General features: G+C 38.2%; 1 pseudogene across 1 annotated transcript in view; it reads left to right on the forward strand.

The window, feature by feature from the left end:
• Window positions 1–12129: 12129 nt before the first annotated feature.
• The window catches only part of LOC143896689 (mitochondrial pyruvate carrier 1-like), a 74710-nt pseudogene continuing 70393 nt past the window's right edge, over window positions 12130–16446 (forward strand). Inside the window, exon 1 of the transcript XR_013256730.1 lies at window positions 12130–12134. The product of XR_013256730.1 is annotated as a mitochondrial pyruvate carrier 1-like (transcript). The remainder of the gene's footprint in view (window positions 12135–16446) is intronic.

Below are 16446 nucleotides of genomic sequence, written 5' to 3' on the forward strand. Positions count from 1 at the left end.
CTTCACAAATTTCCTATAATAAGAGCAGTGTCCCAAGAAGCTTCGCACTTGCTTCTTATTTTGAGGAATAGGCCACTCTTGAACGGTTTTAATTTTCTCCAAATCAGTGGAGATTCCTTTTTCTGAAACGACATGGCCTAAGTATTTCACTTCTCTCCCGAAGAAAGTACATTTTTTTTTAATTGAGTTTTAAATTTGAACCCCGTAAACAAAGAAATACTTCCCTTAAATTTGCCAGCATTCTTTCGAAAGTTTTACTATAGATAATGACATCATCCAAATAAACCATACAAATCTTATTCAATATCTCACGAAGAACCTGCTCCATCAATCGCTCAAAAGTAGCAGGAGCATTACATAATCCAAATGGCATTACAGTAAACTGCCATAAGCCATTTCCTATAGAGAAAGCCGTTTTCTCCCTATCCTGAGAACGAAGCTTCACCTGCCAATAGCCGCTTTTTAAATCTAAGGTGGTGAACCAGGAATTTCCATTCAATTTAAAATCTTTTCCACCTCTTCTCGCATATGCAGTGAAATTCGCCTAGGAGCCTGTTTAAACGGAGAAGAATTTTTCACCCTAATAACATGCTCAACGACGGAGCAATTTCCTGCAACCACATCTTCCGAAAAGACATCTTGAAACTCTCACCAATTCAGCAAACTGCTCCTTTTGAGAAGCGTTGAAAGTTTCGGAATTTTTCTCAAAGAATTCCTTAAGAAAAAAAGAAATTCCCCTATCAAAACTACAAATTTGGGAACAGAAAAAGTTTTCTTGATTCTCTGACACCGTTTCCTCAAAAACCGAAGAGAAAACGCTTCCTACCCCTATTTTTAAAAGAAAGTTCGCTCCTAGAATACACTTGTCTTTTATGGCCGCTATGATTACCGGAAAATCCAAAGAAAATTTTCCTATTTCGATTCCAACCACTACTCTATGTTTTACAGGAACCGTTTCTCCCGTTGGATAGGTCAAGAAATATCTCTCTACAGGAGTGGGTGATTGCAAAGAACCTAACAAATTTTCCCTAAGTACCGACACATCGGAGCCCGTATCTATTCTAAAGACGCAAGTCCGGCCATTAACTCGGCCACGAAAACAAAAATCACTTAACCCGCTACTTATCCTACTTAATTTCGCAGGGCCTTTGCACCCCTGAGCCGAACATGCCCCGCTGAGCTCGGCTATTCCAAGTTTCCCTTCTCTTCGGTAGTTAGAGAAGGGCACTCCGACCGAAAGTGCCCTTTGGCACCGCACTGCCAGCACTCCTTTTCCTCACGCCCGAATCTCGTCCTGAAACCCAAATTTTTTTTAAAATTTGCAGAACTCTTTCCATCTTTCTCATTCTCCGCCGATTTAATGTCGTTCCCAGCTCTGCCTTTTCCGAGATCTCTACTTTCAAATTTCCGCAAAAAACTATTCGCTTGGATGACATTTATTGCCATGGCCCTCTCTATGGCGGCTCTCAAGGAAGTTAATCCCTCTAACTGAAGAGTTTGTTTTACGAAACCGTCAGAAAGCGCCGCAACGAACTGGGCGCACGCAATCTTATCCCGCACCTCGGCCGAGCATTCCAAATAGGCTAAACGCGCTAAACGTTCTAAATCCGCTCCCAAAACGGGCAGATCTTCTCCGGGTTTTTGTCTTCAATTAGTGAACTGGGTGTAAAACGTTTGAGACATATGCGCTTCGCCAAAACGCAACTCTAACCTAGCCTCTAATTCAGAATAGCGAAGGCTCTCGAATTTGGTTACCCCATCCAATAGGGCACGCGCTTTCTCTCTTAAGCTCGAGGCTAAAGCCACGGTTCTCGAAGATTCCACCCAGCCATTTGCTTGCGCAATTAAATTGAACTGTGCTAAATATTCGCGCAGAGGAACAGTCCCGTCGAACGTGTCGGGCTTTAATTTATAACCGAGCGCCGTCTCAGTCGAACCTCCACACGCGGTGCGCCCCGCACACGAGCCCTCGCCCGTGCCCATCACATGCAGCGGCTCGACCGAATTTCCGCACGCGGCGCGCCCCGCACACGCGCCCTCACCCGCGCCTATCTCACGCGTCGCCTCATTCGAAATTCCGCCGCGAAAAACATTATTGGAGGGACTTAGCTGCTGTACGGCGAGTTGCTCCTGAAGACGTGCCACCGTAGCATCGCGTTCCTTCAGGCGAGCCTTCAACTCGCTGCGAAAAAGCTGTTGCTCCTGCTGCTCCAGCCGCTGCTCCTGGCGCAGCTTCTGAAGCTCCAAGTAGACAGCTTCGAAAGCACCCGTCTCTGCCTCCGTCGCCCTCGCATCCTGCGGATAGGTCGCGCCCGCCTCCGTTGTTGCCGACGCCGCGGCCTGCGAACGAGTCCTCGGTGGGGTGTGCGTGGTCGTCATCCTGTTCGAGATACTGCGTTCGTCGCCTCGTATCCCGGACGAGCCCCCAAAATGTTACGCTCGTCGAGTAAGCTCGCCGCCGTAACACTATCGCGCACTCCACACTCGCGCACGTATTTTGCGAAACTTGCAAAATGAAAGAGAACTTAAAAGAACTTAAGAAATGCGTTTATTCCAAGCTCGTAAAACAGAACGCGTGCGGATTCCAAAAATCCGCTAGACAGAAAATCAATAAATCCATAAACAAACTCCCGTTGTCAAGGAACGCGCTTCACAGCTTTCCCCGACTTCTCTACTCAGTGTCCAGCACGGGCGTAACAATATTATACTATTAGTAATAATGTACGCCTATTAAATTAATAAAAATACGGTTTTACTTACTCAATTGTTTTCTATTTTCTATATTGCTCTCATTCTCAAGCTTTAGTTTCAGGGTAACCAGTTCTTTATAGTCTTCTAAGCAAAAAAGTGATATTTAGAGTAACTCAGATGTAAACAAATATTTAATCCTTCAATCAGCCTGGCAATTGCCGAGAAACAACATATTCTTTTAAATATAAAACTAACAAAGACATAATATTTTTTAACTTAGTACACTGAAAAAAGATTTAATAATAATCATCTAGCCTGGATCACAGTTACTAAATGCCTTAGTGAAATAGTTTCAACTCAATGTTTAGGTGAATATAATAAAATAATTTGATAAGTATTAACAAATAATCATAGCAAAAGGCTTGGTATTTATTTCCAAGACTTATGGTCAATTTCTTCATCGTTGGATAACTCTATCCTTCGGTTAACTTCACTCTTCATCTCTTTCTAAGGGGGCAGTTAGAAAGAGATAAAGAGTGAGATTAACCGAAGGATAGAGTTATCCAACGGTGAAGAAATTGACCTTTAGTGATTATTAGCATTTTATATGGTACATATCACCAAAAACCAATTTGTTACATAAAACCATATTGTTTAGTAGTATTTTACCATATTATGCGATAAATATTACCACATATTACTTTTAGTTAGAGTTACCAAATGCTACGGTAATTATCAAATTATTTGATAATTATTGCCAAAGTATTTAGCATTGCTTATTAAGCCATTTAACACGTTCACTGCCGCACTAAAGTCGCAAAACTTCAACCAGGAATCGACTCTGTTATTTTTAATGTAGTGAACATATGTAACCCATCACGAGCCAGCGCGTGATCGGCACCTGACTGAAGGTACCGCATTACGCGCTTGTGCGTGATCGGCAGTGACCGTGTTCATTGTTTCAACTGAAATGTATAAAAAAGGTTTTGCTAACTATTTTATAATTATTATCAACCTGGTAACAATTACCATATTTGCTACTACTTGCCAAATATTGCGCTAAAACGTAAACCAAATGCGTTTTAAGTATTACAAGACTTTTTTTCAGAGTACTCAGTATCAATATGAATAATATATAATTAAAGTTAACTTTCAAAAGTAAATAAAGTTTGATAAGTACCTTTTATTTAACACGTTAACATAAATTTAATTATTGAATAAACAATAATATATCGCAGAGATATACAAAATATTCTAATGTTTCAAACAATTAAATAGAAAAAAAAATGATTATTTTTAATCACATAAAATTATATATAATTTCATAAAAAATATGTATGATTATATATATGATTCACACATATGAAACTTTTTTCCTATACAGTCACGTATATATAATCATATATAATTATAACGGCACATTAAAAACAGTATAGAATGGAAAAGAGAAAAAATAGTTTGTTAAATTAAACATGAAAGTCACAGGCTGCTGTAAACATAAGTATTTACTACATTTATATTTGTATAACAGTATTTTTTCGAGGATATATAATTAGAGGAAAGTCCCCTATTATGAGATAGGTTCCTAATATGAGATAACAGGGTTTCTTTTAAACTAATGGGCCCAGATAGGACCTAATAGTTTAAAAGAAACTCTGTTATCTCATATTAGGAATCTATCTCATAATAAGGGACTTTCCTCTATATATAATGATATTATGCTAAGAGAGAAAGACAGAGAGAGAGAGAGATTTTTTCCAGAACTATACCATTTATAGATTTATATATACTTAGAATATGTAATACTATGAAATGAATAAATATTATTGAAAGAAATAGGTTTATAAAACATAGAGTATGTCTAAGGGCCAATTTCTTCACAGTTGGATAACTCTATCTTTCGGTTAACCTCACTCTTCATCTCTTTCTAACTGCCCCCTTAGAAAGAGATGAAAAGTGAGGTTAACCGAAGGACAGGGTTGGGTTCAGGGTTGGGACATTTGACACATTTTAGGGATTTTTACGTTACACGTAATAAACGGGAGAGGTTCACTGGCGCACAGTACAATTGCGCACGTTGCAATTGCACACAGTACTATTGGACACATAAAGTCGCGCACCGTACAATCGCGCACCGTACAATCGCGCACAGTTCGTTTGGACACATTTCATTGGCGCACAGTACAATTGGACACCGTTGCTTTTGGACACAACATATATTATTAACTTATTTAAATAAATAAACGTATGTTGGATTGGACACGGTTTTTGCGCACCGTACAATCGCGCACCGTACAATCGCGCACCGTACAATCGCGCACCGTACAATCGCGCACCGTTCCATCGCGCACCGTACAATCGCGCACCGTTCAATCGCGCACCGTACAATTGCGCACCGTTACAATCGCGCACCGTTACAATAGCGCACCGTTACAATCGCGCACCGTTACAATCGCGCACCGTACTATTGCGCACCGTACAATCGCGCACCGTTTAATCGGGCACAGTCAAATCAAGCGTATCTTAAATATTCATACGTTATGACTGGATACATCTGAGAAACGGCAATGAAGTGTAAGGCAAAACTGGAGAATAATATAATGTAATTATTAATAATTATATTATATCGTTCCGTATAAGTTTGCTCTGCATACCACCGTTTTGACAGATTTACTAACCTCTCGTAATGTGTCAGCGTAATAATTTATTTTTATTTCAGAAACATGCTTCTTTGAGCTTTATGTCGAATGCAATGTCAGTAAATATTGTGTATTTTTATATTTCGTAAAAATACAAGAATGCAGCTCAATAACTTTCCTAGCAATATTCGAAGAAGTATTAGATTCCTTATTTTCAGTGATGAATTATATTTTATATTTATGTTATAGATAGCATATTACGGTGTTTGTGCAGCATCTTCATCACTGCTGAGATGGAAGAAGTTTACTTACAATACAAATTGCTGTTTCCGTGTCCTTCAGGTAAGTTGCTTATTAATAAACTATTCGTACGTATATACTGCAATACGTATACTCATGAGATTTGACATTTCTACTAAAGAGTTTTTCTGTATACGAATTTATAATATATAATACTATTTATTAACATTTTTAAACGCCTATTTCAGGTATAAGAGAACTGAGAGCCGCATATCATACGCATCTATAGCAACTTGCACAGCAGGCCTGTTATCAAGCACTGAAAAAGAATTCATTAACAAAACACAAGATTCTTTTAAGCGAGAGTTGATTATAATTTTCTCCGCTATTAGAATCCTGTGAAATGTTATGAAAACATCAACGATCATCTTTTATCTTCCTGACTTTTTGGGAAATTGAGGCTTTACTCTCAAAGCGTGTTTGTACAATGCCATTTATTGTCCATCACAAGCAATCAAAACAAGAATCTACAAAGAGCAACATTATGTATTAAATATATACAATAAATGACGTAAATAAATTAAAAGTTTATTTACACAAAATTGTATTCTTTTAATCATAATGATCATTTATATATGAACCTCTGTTTCTTGATAGTTAAACTACAAAATTTCTAGTGTATATACATTAAAAGAGATTGATTCAAATGTTTAGAATATGGACTGTTATTCAAATAATCATTGTAATAAAAAAATTTTATTGATCGGATGATATACGATAGATACTAAACTGGATTGTAAATCGCTGTATAAACGTAGTCTATGATAATTGTAAAATCATGGTAATGGTTTCTTATTAAAACACGTTTTTCTTTGTTTCTTTACAATTTATATCTTTATTGAATATTTTTATAAAATGTGTGTACTTATCGTGTTGTATAATGTATACGGCGAAACGTTAGAAAAATAATACCACATGGCAGCGCATTATACATTTATACATATACTTATGTATCTATACATAAAAAGACTATCAAATTATCTTTGGTCATGTATCCCTTGCACAAAAGTTAAAATCTATGTATTTAATTACAATGAGCTGCATATATTATGCATAAATAACTTTAGGAACTAGAACCTTTATTTACATTTTGAAAGGTACTTAATCGTTATAAAAATAAAATAGAAAAAGATGAAAAAATTTCTTCTGCTCTGAACTAACTTACAGGAAAATAAAAATAATTTTAAACAAAAGATCTGCATTTTTATCGCACTGACAACAAATTTACATTTATAACGTCGTTAGTTCTTGTCTCTTTGTAGACTATTTGATAAGGACAATTACATATAAAAAAAATTAGTTTAAACTCATGTGGACACCGCCATAGTACATAACTGTGCTTATAATAAAGACGAAACTGAAATATGTAGTATAATTGTAAAAATATGAATGTCACAATAAAAACAATACCAACATAAAAAATGCTTTCATATGCTAAGACATTTCAGAAGCAGACAGCTTCTTATGCGTTTTCTAACTCTAAAATACTTTTCACAAATATAATATCGCATACCGGACATCGATAACGTTCCAAACGTTCGATGCATTAAACGCAACAGCAAAATGACCACGGAGTACAAAAATACAAGAGGGTTTTTATTAAACTTGACAGTTTGAATTATCCAGCTTTTGTAATGCTTGCCGTTCATTTGTCTGCAGCTGTTGATCAATTCTAGATAAAACCAATTTTGGAAATTCATCATATCAATACTCCGCTCAGGTATGTTTCCGTGTTCATTGTAAGAGTTTTCTATAAGTAAGAAATAATGCAACAATTAGTATACAAAATTTTGTCTAATACAATAGCATAATAAACTTGAAAGAAAAGTGGAATTTGAAAATTAAGTTGTAAAAAAATTAAAAAATGGAAATATCTATAAAAATAAAAAAATAAAATTTTATAGTCGACCACACAAAAGTATTTGCGTGTGTTTTTTATTAAACAATTTTAATATTTTATAAAATATATTAAAGAGAAGAAAAAGAAAAGTTATTGCAGAAGAAGAAAGGCCATGTATTTTACAAGTTTCCTATCTGCATGTCTCAAAAAATTGAAGATACGTATACAAAATTTGGAAACTTATATCTTCTATTGTATAAACTGATTCTACACTTTAATATATATTTAATCAAGAATATAAAAACTTTGGCCTTTTTCAAAAAATAATTCCACTAATATTTAGGAAACTAGTTTTTATTTATATGTACAAAGACTAAATTTAATTATAAATACAGGCTGAATTTGTGAGATTGAAAAATACTTGACGTTTTCGGATATTCGACTTTCTCTTTACAAGAGCTATGTACTAGTAATAATGAAGAAAGTGATTTGAGAAAAATTTAATAATGCGTGCTACGTAATTTCACTAGATTTAAAATATCTGAAATTTGTGTATGCTAAGACATTTCAGAAGCAGACAGCTTCTTACGGTTTTCTAACTATAAGACAAGTTTCATAAGTAGTATTGCATATCGGACATCACTTATGTTCCAAACGTTCGATACATTCAATGCAACAAGCGAGATGACCACAGGGTACAAAAATATGTTTTCGCGCATTTGTAGTACACAGCGTGCAGATATCTTCGGTAGATTTCTCTATTGATACATTTTGACTGTTTTGAAGATCCCAATTTACAATGCGGAATGGAAGTTCTTCACAGGCATTACTGTCATCCGAATACCAATATCTATAATCGTCACCTGGCACCTCATATATCGCTTCATCTGTGAAGAGAAAACGGAAATAAAATTTTTAATATTGCTTATATGTCTCTGTGCAAAAAGAAATAACTTTAATTTTACAATTTACAGCAGTACTGTGTACTACTAAAATGGTGATAAGATTACCTCGTATTTGAGTTTCAAGTCTTCAGCTTTTGTAATGCTTACCGTCCATTTGTCTCCAACTGTCGATTAATTTTACGTAAAACCAATTTTGGTAACTTCGTCACATCAATGTTCCGTACATGCATGTTTCCGTGTTTATTGTAAAAGTTTTCCATTAATAAGAAATAATTCAATAATTAGTATAAAACATTTTTTCATGCAATAGTATAATATACTTTTAAAAAAGTGAAATTACATAACTGAGATGTTAAAAACTAAAAAATGTATCTCTAAAAATGAAAAAAACAGATTTATGTAATCGACCACGAAGATATTCGTGTCTTTTATTAAACAATACAATATTCCATGAAATACAATAAACAAAAAAAAAAGAAAAATTACGGCATAACAGTGTGTGTGTGTGTGTGTGTGGTCCGCGCTAATTAAAAAAGTATAATTTAGAAGGCAAGTTATAATTGAGCTATTATATTATATGTAATTTATATATATATATATATATATATATATAAAATATAATGTATATAATATATATAATGTACATTTTTGCGATAAAAAAAATACACAAATGAGATAAAATGTTGAGAGAATCTAAATAATGAAGCAAATAACATGTAGAGTAAATATTTATAATAATAATGTTATTATAATTAAAAAACGTATGTGTAAATATTTTTTTATTTAGTCTATAAATGTATATACATTCATTTATTGAAATAATATATACTATTTATATTACTTACACTACATAATACTATTTATTGAAATAATATATATACTAGTTAAATCAATATCTTAAATTTTTCTATAAAAAAAAATACAAATACATTAACCGAAATTAATAAATAGAAATCAAAGTACATTATTTGTACGCAATAATAAAAATATCTTATGTCGGAAAAAGAATTTATTTAAAAACATTAGAAATATGCATTACAAACACATCATCACGCATACATACACGTATAATATAATATATACAAGGTGCCCCAGAATTCTTAGTACTTTTTTCATATTTAGATAGAGCGAGCCAAACTGAGTCAAAAAGTCATGTACCATTTTGCAATTTTCGCAATAGTTGACGAGTTATTAATGATTAAAAATCGACGTATTAGCCCGCCCTCCGCCAAATCCAAGCGCGCGGCGAGATGCGGCCGCCCCGCGGTCGGAGCGCGGGCAGTTGTTTACTACAAGCGGCGATAATTACGCACGAGCGGCGCGTAACGCCGGGCCCCTGTCCTAAGCGATGATAGTTTCTCGCCTTTTTTAAATAAAAATAAAATTTTTTGACAATATAGAAAATTTTTTTGTGCGTACGTATGTACATATGTGTGCACATGCATACACAAGAAAATATCAATTCTACTGCTTAAAAAAGCGATTACTCAATTTACCTTTTTTTTTTAGTAAGTAACGGTTGTCTTTAAGCAATAATATTTTTATGAAAATAGTCTTAAAATGTACAAATTTTAGAAAGAGTCTTTAATATGTACTCGAAAGAAGAATTTATACTTCTTCAAAAAACATAATAAAATTTTATCAAAGAAAAGTCAAAATAATAAATAAAATAATATGAGGACCCTCGAGATTAAAATAGGAGAAGGCTATGAGAGTCAGACGCAGATCACAGTGCGTAATATCAGAAATAAGTGATTTATTCGTCGTTTTGATACATTACATCGATCCGTACGTTTCGGCTCAGTTTTGAGCCATCTTCAACGGTAGTTACAGAAATTAAGTTACACGTTCTCCGTACCGTATGGTGAGTTTACTGATTCAAAATATCAGAAACATAGACCAATTGATCCATATCTGTAAATTTGTTCAATTAATGTTGAGATATTAAAAAGATCCCTTAGGAAACTCACCATACGGTACGGAGAACGTGTAACTTAACTTCTGTAACTACTGCTGAAGATGGCTCAAAGCTGAGACGAAACGTACGGATCGATGTAATGTATCAAAACGACGAATAAATCAGTTATTTCTGATATTACGCACTGTGATCTGCGTCTGACCCTCATAGCCTTGACTTCTTCTATCAAAATACCTAGCAAATTGAATTTTTGTTTTAATTTTGTATTCTTAACTGAAGAACTGAATAATTAGAATGTAGAATATTATTTATTTTAAGTAATATTATCAAGAAAACATTTTTTGTAAAGATCATCGTTACTTAAAAGAAGAGAAAACTGAGTAATTGGTTTTCTTAGCACTAGAATAATGATATTTTTTTACGTGTGCGTATACGGCATGCCATTTTACTATTTAATATCATCATAAAAATTCTATCAAATTAAATCGATACTTAAAAAAAAGAAATTATTATTATGTCTAGACGTACTTATAATTTATCGAATTATTATTAAGTTATAATTGAAAATGCAGAATTACAATTATGTTTAGACAAAATATTAATTCTGAATTTATTTTACGTTATGACATAAAAAATTTTCGGAAACTAAAATTATGTACATAATTGTAATTCTCGAATTTTACTTATGGGGAGGGCTCCATTTGCCTACAAAACGATTGCCTACAGGTTCGATTGCACACACTTATTGCACACAATCCCGATAGCACACATTTCAAATTGCCTACAGAACGATTGCCTACAGGCATTATTGCGCACATATTTCTTTGTCTACACGATCATATTGCGCACAGCGCATTGCACACAGGACCGTATTGCACACAGCGCATTGCGCACACGACCGTATTGCACACAGCGCATTGCACACACGACCGTATTGCACACAGCGCATTGCACACATGGCTGTTATTGCACACACGACCGTATTGTACACAGTGCACTGTAAAAACGGCTGTATTGCATACAGCGTATTGCACGCAGCGCATTGCACACATGGCTGTATTGCACACAGCGCATTGCACACATGACCGTATTGCTCACAGCGCATTGCACACATGGCTGTATTGCACACAACGCATTGCACACACGACTGTATTGCTCACAGCGCATTTCACACACGACCGTATTGCACACAGCGCATTGCACACATGGCTGTTATTGCACACACGACCGTATTGCACACAGCGCATTGCGCACACGACCATATTGCACACACGGCCGTATTACACACACGGCCGTATTGCACACACGTCCGTGTTGCACACACAGCCGTATTGCACACACGGTTGTATTGCACACACGGCCGTGTTGCACACACGACCGTATTGCACACACGACCGTATTGCACACACGGCCGTGTTGCACACACGACCGTATTACACACACGGCCGTGTTGCACACACGACCGTATTGCACACACGGCCGTGTTGCACACACGACCGTATTGCACACACGACCGTCTTGCACACACGGCCGTATTGCACACACGGCCGTATTGCACACAAGGCCGCGTTGCACACACGGCCGTGTTGCACACACGATCGTGTTGCACACACGGCCGTGTTGCACACACGGCCGTATTGCACGCACGGCCGTGTTGCACACACGGTTGTATTGCACGCACGGCCGTGTTGCACACACGGTTGTATGGCACACACGGCCGTGTTGCACACACGGTTGTATTGCACACACGGCCGTGTTGCACACACGACTGTGTTGTACACACGGCCGTGTTGCACACACGGTCGCATTGCACACACGGCCGTATTGCACACACGACCGTGTTGCACACACGACCTGTTGTGCCGTACCTCTGATTCGAGGGATCGGCACGGAGTTCTTTTGGATCCGCCGGGAGGAAGGAGGAATAATGTTGCCAGTGTTTTCTACTTGACGATTATTTTAATAAAAGACCTTTTATTCTTGATACACTTGTTTCGTTGATTTCGTTGCCCTGACTCGCGGGCGTTCTCAATAGGATAGTTTTCGTTGGTCGTGCGCGATTAGCCTTACGTTCTAGACTGCCCGCCGCTTCTCGAAAGGGCGGGCTTTTATCACTCGCGTATTTGCTTCCGCGATGCTGACTTAGCTGTCAGCGCTTTTGCTTCCGGGTGAGTGACCGGGATGTCACTTGCAACACCCGGAATGCCAGCTCAGATGGATTTGGCAATATTCGGAAGAAGCGCTGGCAGCTAGGTGTCGAAATAACGACACGGCGACTTCCGCCTCACAACATCCCTCCCCCCTGGGGGAAAGAAAAACTGAGATTTCAAATTAAAGTTTTTCGCGTTTCATCTTCTAAAATTTTGTGTTTCTATTGTTATTATTATTATTTTATGCTCTTCGTTGTGTGAGGAAGTCGCATCACGTACTCTTGTTCGCTTTCTTTTTCGCTATCCATGTTATCGCGACTATGATCCCTGTTATTATTACGATTAAAGATAGGGATCCTACGGGGTACATTATGTATTTATTTGATAAGAGCCCGGCTTGGCTGTCTTCTACTTCTTGATTTATCTCGTTTAGGTTTAGGCTTAATTTTGTTAGTTCCCCGGGGTTTTTGATTACCGGTTCTATTTTTAATTCTGTCGCTATTTCGTTGTTGATTTTGGTGCCTGTGGTTACTTGTTTGAAAGTTAGATTGAATTGTGGTAGGTGCATTTGCACGTGCGTCGTGTGGTCTCGTTTTTTCGTTCGTAGAGTCAAGTCTGTCGTGGTTAGCTTGCAATTGTCAGTTAATTTGATTCTTCCCGTTCGATTAATGTCGATTTTATGTTCTCCTTGATTGTTGCATTGAATAGTTATACTCTGTTTGTACGGTGTGGAAAACAACCATGCCTGTGGCTCTGCTAAGGTTATCCAGAATGTTACGGTTGAGAGAATGTGACGACGCTCGCAATTGTCTTCTTGCGCTCTTATATATATCTGCACCTCGCAGGGTGCATGCGGCGTTATGAAGTATACCGGGTGGTTCGTGTTACATACAACCGTTGTGCCGGAGTGTTTACATTTATTCAACTCATCTTCTTTTAGTGTTACATAATTTCGGTTTTCTTTATCAATAGCTAGTAGGTCGTACGTAGTTTTCGGTATTACAAATATATTTTCGCGGTCGTGTACCGGCAGGGGGTTTATTCTTATAATTTCGTACTTGGGGTATGTGACAATAGGGAAGGTTAGGATTGTGTATACGTTGGGGTTATCGAAGTAAGCATTTATTTCCATAAACTCCTGAATTTTATTCCAATTTTCGGTTTGTATTTTAAAAGGGAAGTGGGCTCCTTGGGTTAGGTGAGTTGTCGCTTCTCTCAATTCGGTTATAATGTTTTCGAGGGGAAGTAGTCGTACGAGTACTATTCCGCTCTTAGAGTAGGTGAGGTACGCTAAAACGTCTTCTACGTCGTTTATTAATTTGTTCATTATCGCAGTTATTGCTAACAGGTGTTCATCTATTTCCTCGCGGTGCGCTAAATTCGACACTCGTTCCTGTACTAGTCTGGTTACATTCACTAGCATGTTTTCGTTTTTGTTAATAGTTTGTTCTAGCGCTTCCATGTGTCCTAACGTCGCGTTTATAATTTTAATCTGACTTTTCGCCGCGTGTCGCATGACATTTTGTTGATTTTGCATTAATTCTAGCTGTTCTTGTATGTGTTTCTCATCGTCGGCGTCCATCGTTCCAAATAATGTTTTACTTATGGTTCCTATCGCGTCTAACAGTCCGCGTCGGTTCGTCGGTACTTTGTAGATAGTTTGCAGTCGTATTATCAGTTGCGTCAGTTTCGTGTTGTCGTCCTCGGTTATGCGGAGTATGTTATTACATATGACTCGATTATTGTCCTTTACGCGATCGCATAAATTTTTTATTCGTCCGAGGTAACGTTGGAGCTGGTGGTATCTTATTGCAAACGCTGCTACTTCGATTCGGATAGCCAATTTCCATGTATTTTCTTGTAGTTGCATTGTCCCGACTTTCTCAAAATAAATTCCTGGTTCGTCGTTAAATGATGTCACCTCGTACGGTGGCATCGGTTCGGATGACATTTCGCCCGCTAGGTGAAAGACGATGATCGGTATCCTGTAATGGGAATACTATCTTGGGCTTGGTGTTATGTTTATCGCATTTTTTGCTGATTTTGACTGTTAGCTTTTATATCATTTCGCGAGTCGCTTTAGTTCGGGGCTGTCTCTTTGTCGCGTCACGTCTTATACTTTGCCCGATTATGACTCCTCTCGAGCGATTTGTACCCGTTAGGGGTGTCGTGACCCTGGAGGAACTCCAGGCTGTTGATGCTGGGGAGGAAACCACCCCTCCTGCACTGGTAGTGCCCGATTGGTTGGAACTTGGGGGCTTTACTTCCGTTCGTCCACGTTTCCGCGTGGGTCTGCGCGACTTTTTGACGGTTCGTGATCGGCGTGGCCCGCCGGATACTATGACATTGTTCCTGCTATTATCTGAGCTCCGTTTCCGTTTGTTAACGGGTCGAGGGTACACTCTTCCCCGTGCTGGTTAATTGTAAGTTTTATTAGTTTATTTTACTGTTGCTATGCTACGTCTTTTGGTTCTTGGTCGGGTACTCGTCGACCTGTGTCGATTTTTTGCTGACGCTTCTTCGCTTCGGGTTGCTCTTCTTACTTTTTCTGCGCGATCTCGTGTCAGTCGCTAGCTACCTTTGCTCCGGTACTTTTGACCACTCTTGTTCTGTGACTAGTTATGCGGTGCTTTCGTTGTACGCAACATTTCACGCCCTCCTTTTGTGACGCTTGTCAGCGTGAATATTGGAGGAGGGTTTTTCGGGCGGCGGCTGCCGCGGATCGCGAGGCGAGGGAGTGCGAGAGGGACGAGACGTGTGCATCGCCCCCTCCTTCTTATGATGAGGTGGCCCACCCTGGCACTGTGGTGCCCTTCCGTTCGTTGCGGGTGACGGTGCACTACGCAACAGGACGGAGGGATGTGGTCCTGGTTCGTCCTCGCCGGGAGTAAATCTTACCACTACATGTATGCTATATATATATATTATTTTTTCTTTTCTTTCTACTGCTTAGTTTTCTGTTGTGCGTGAGCCTTATTCCTCGATGAACGCTTTTAGCCTATTTGCATGTACGCGTATCGTCTTGCGTTTTACTTTAATGGTGTAGTTTACGTCGCTGTGTTTTTCCACGATCACGTACGGTCCTACCCATTGCGAATCGAGTTTTTTAGATCGTCCTCTTCGTACTGTTTCGTCGTGTAATAGCACTTTGTCTCCTATTTTGAATGTTTCCTTGTTGCATTTTTTGTCGAATTGCTGCTTTGCTTTTTCTTTCTCTTCTTTGGTATGCTCTCTCGCGACTTGATTCGTGGCGCGTATTCGTTCTCGTAATTCTTTCGCGTAATCTTCGTACGAATATGTTAGTTTCGGGGGCCTTGTTAGGGCTGTCGGTAGGTTCGCTTGGTGTCCGTAGACAAGTTCGAACGGTGTGAGTCCTGTCGTTGTATGAGGCGTCGTATTATACGTGAACATTGCGTAGGGTATCCACTCATCCCAGTCGGTTTGGTCCTTATTTATGTAATGTCTTAGGTACTCTGCCAGAGTACGATGCGATCTTTCCAGCGCTCCATTACTTTCGGGATGATATGCTGTTGTCTGTATTTTTTCGATTTTCAGTAGCTTGCACATGTTCTTAAATATCTCGCTTGTGAAATTTGTTCCTTGGTCCGTGAGAATTTTATCCGGTATTCCGTGTTCTAGGACTACTTTCGTTACAAAGGCTTTTGCTACTGTATTTGCCTCCTGATTTTCTACGGGTACTGCCTTGCTAAACTTTGTTAGATTGTCTTGGAACGTGAGGAGGTATTTATTTCCGTTATTCGTGACTGTTAGTGGGCCTACTATGTCGAGCGCGCATTTTTCGAATGGTCGCTCGGGCGTATCTGTAATAGTCATTGGCATTTTCGTTTTCCTACTCAATTTGTTCTTCTGGCAGTACTCGCATTTATTTATGTAATCTTCTACATACGCCGTAATTCCACGCCAGCTGTGCTGTAATCGGATACGGTTTAGTGTTCGCGTGACTCCTTGGTGCCCTCCCGTAGGCGAGTCGTGATACTCGTAG

The sequence above is a fragment of the Temnothorax americanus genome, unplaced genomic scaffold (assembly GCF_048541705.1).
Source record: "Temnothorax americanus isolate GAGA-0224 unplaced genomic scaffold, ASM4854170v1 Scaffold190, whole genome shotgun sequence".
Lineage (NCBI taxonomy): Eukaryota > Metazoa > Arthropoda > Insecta > Hymenoptera > Formicidae > Temnothorax > Temnothorax americanus.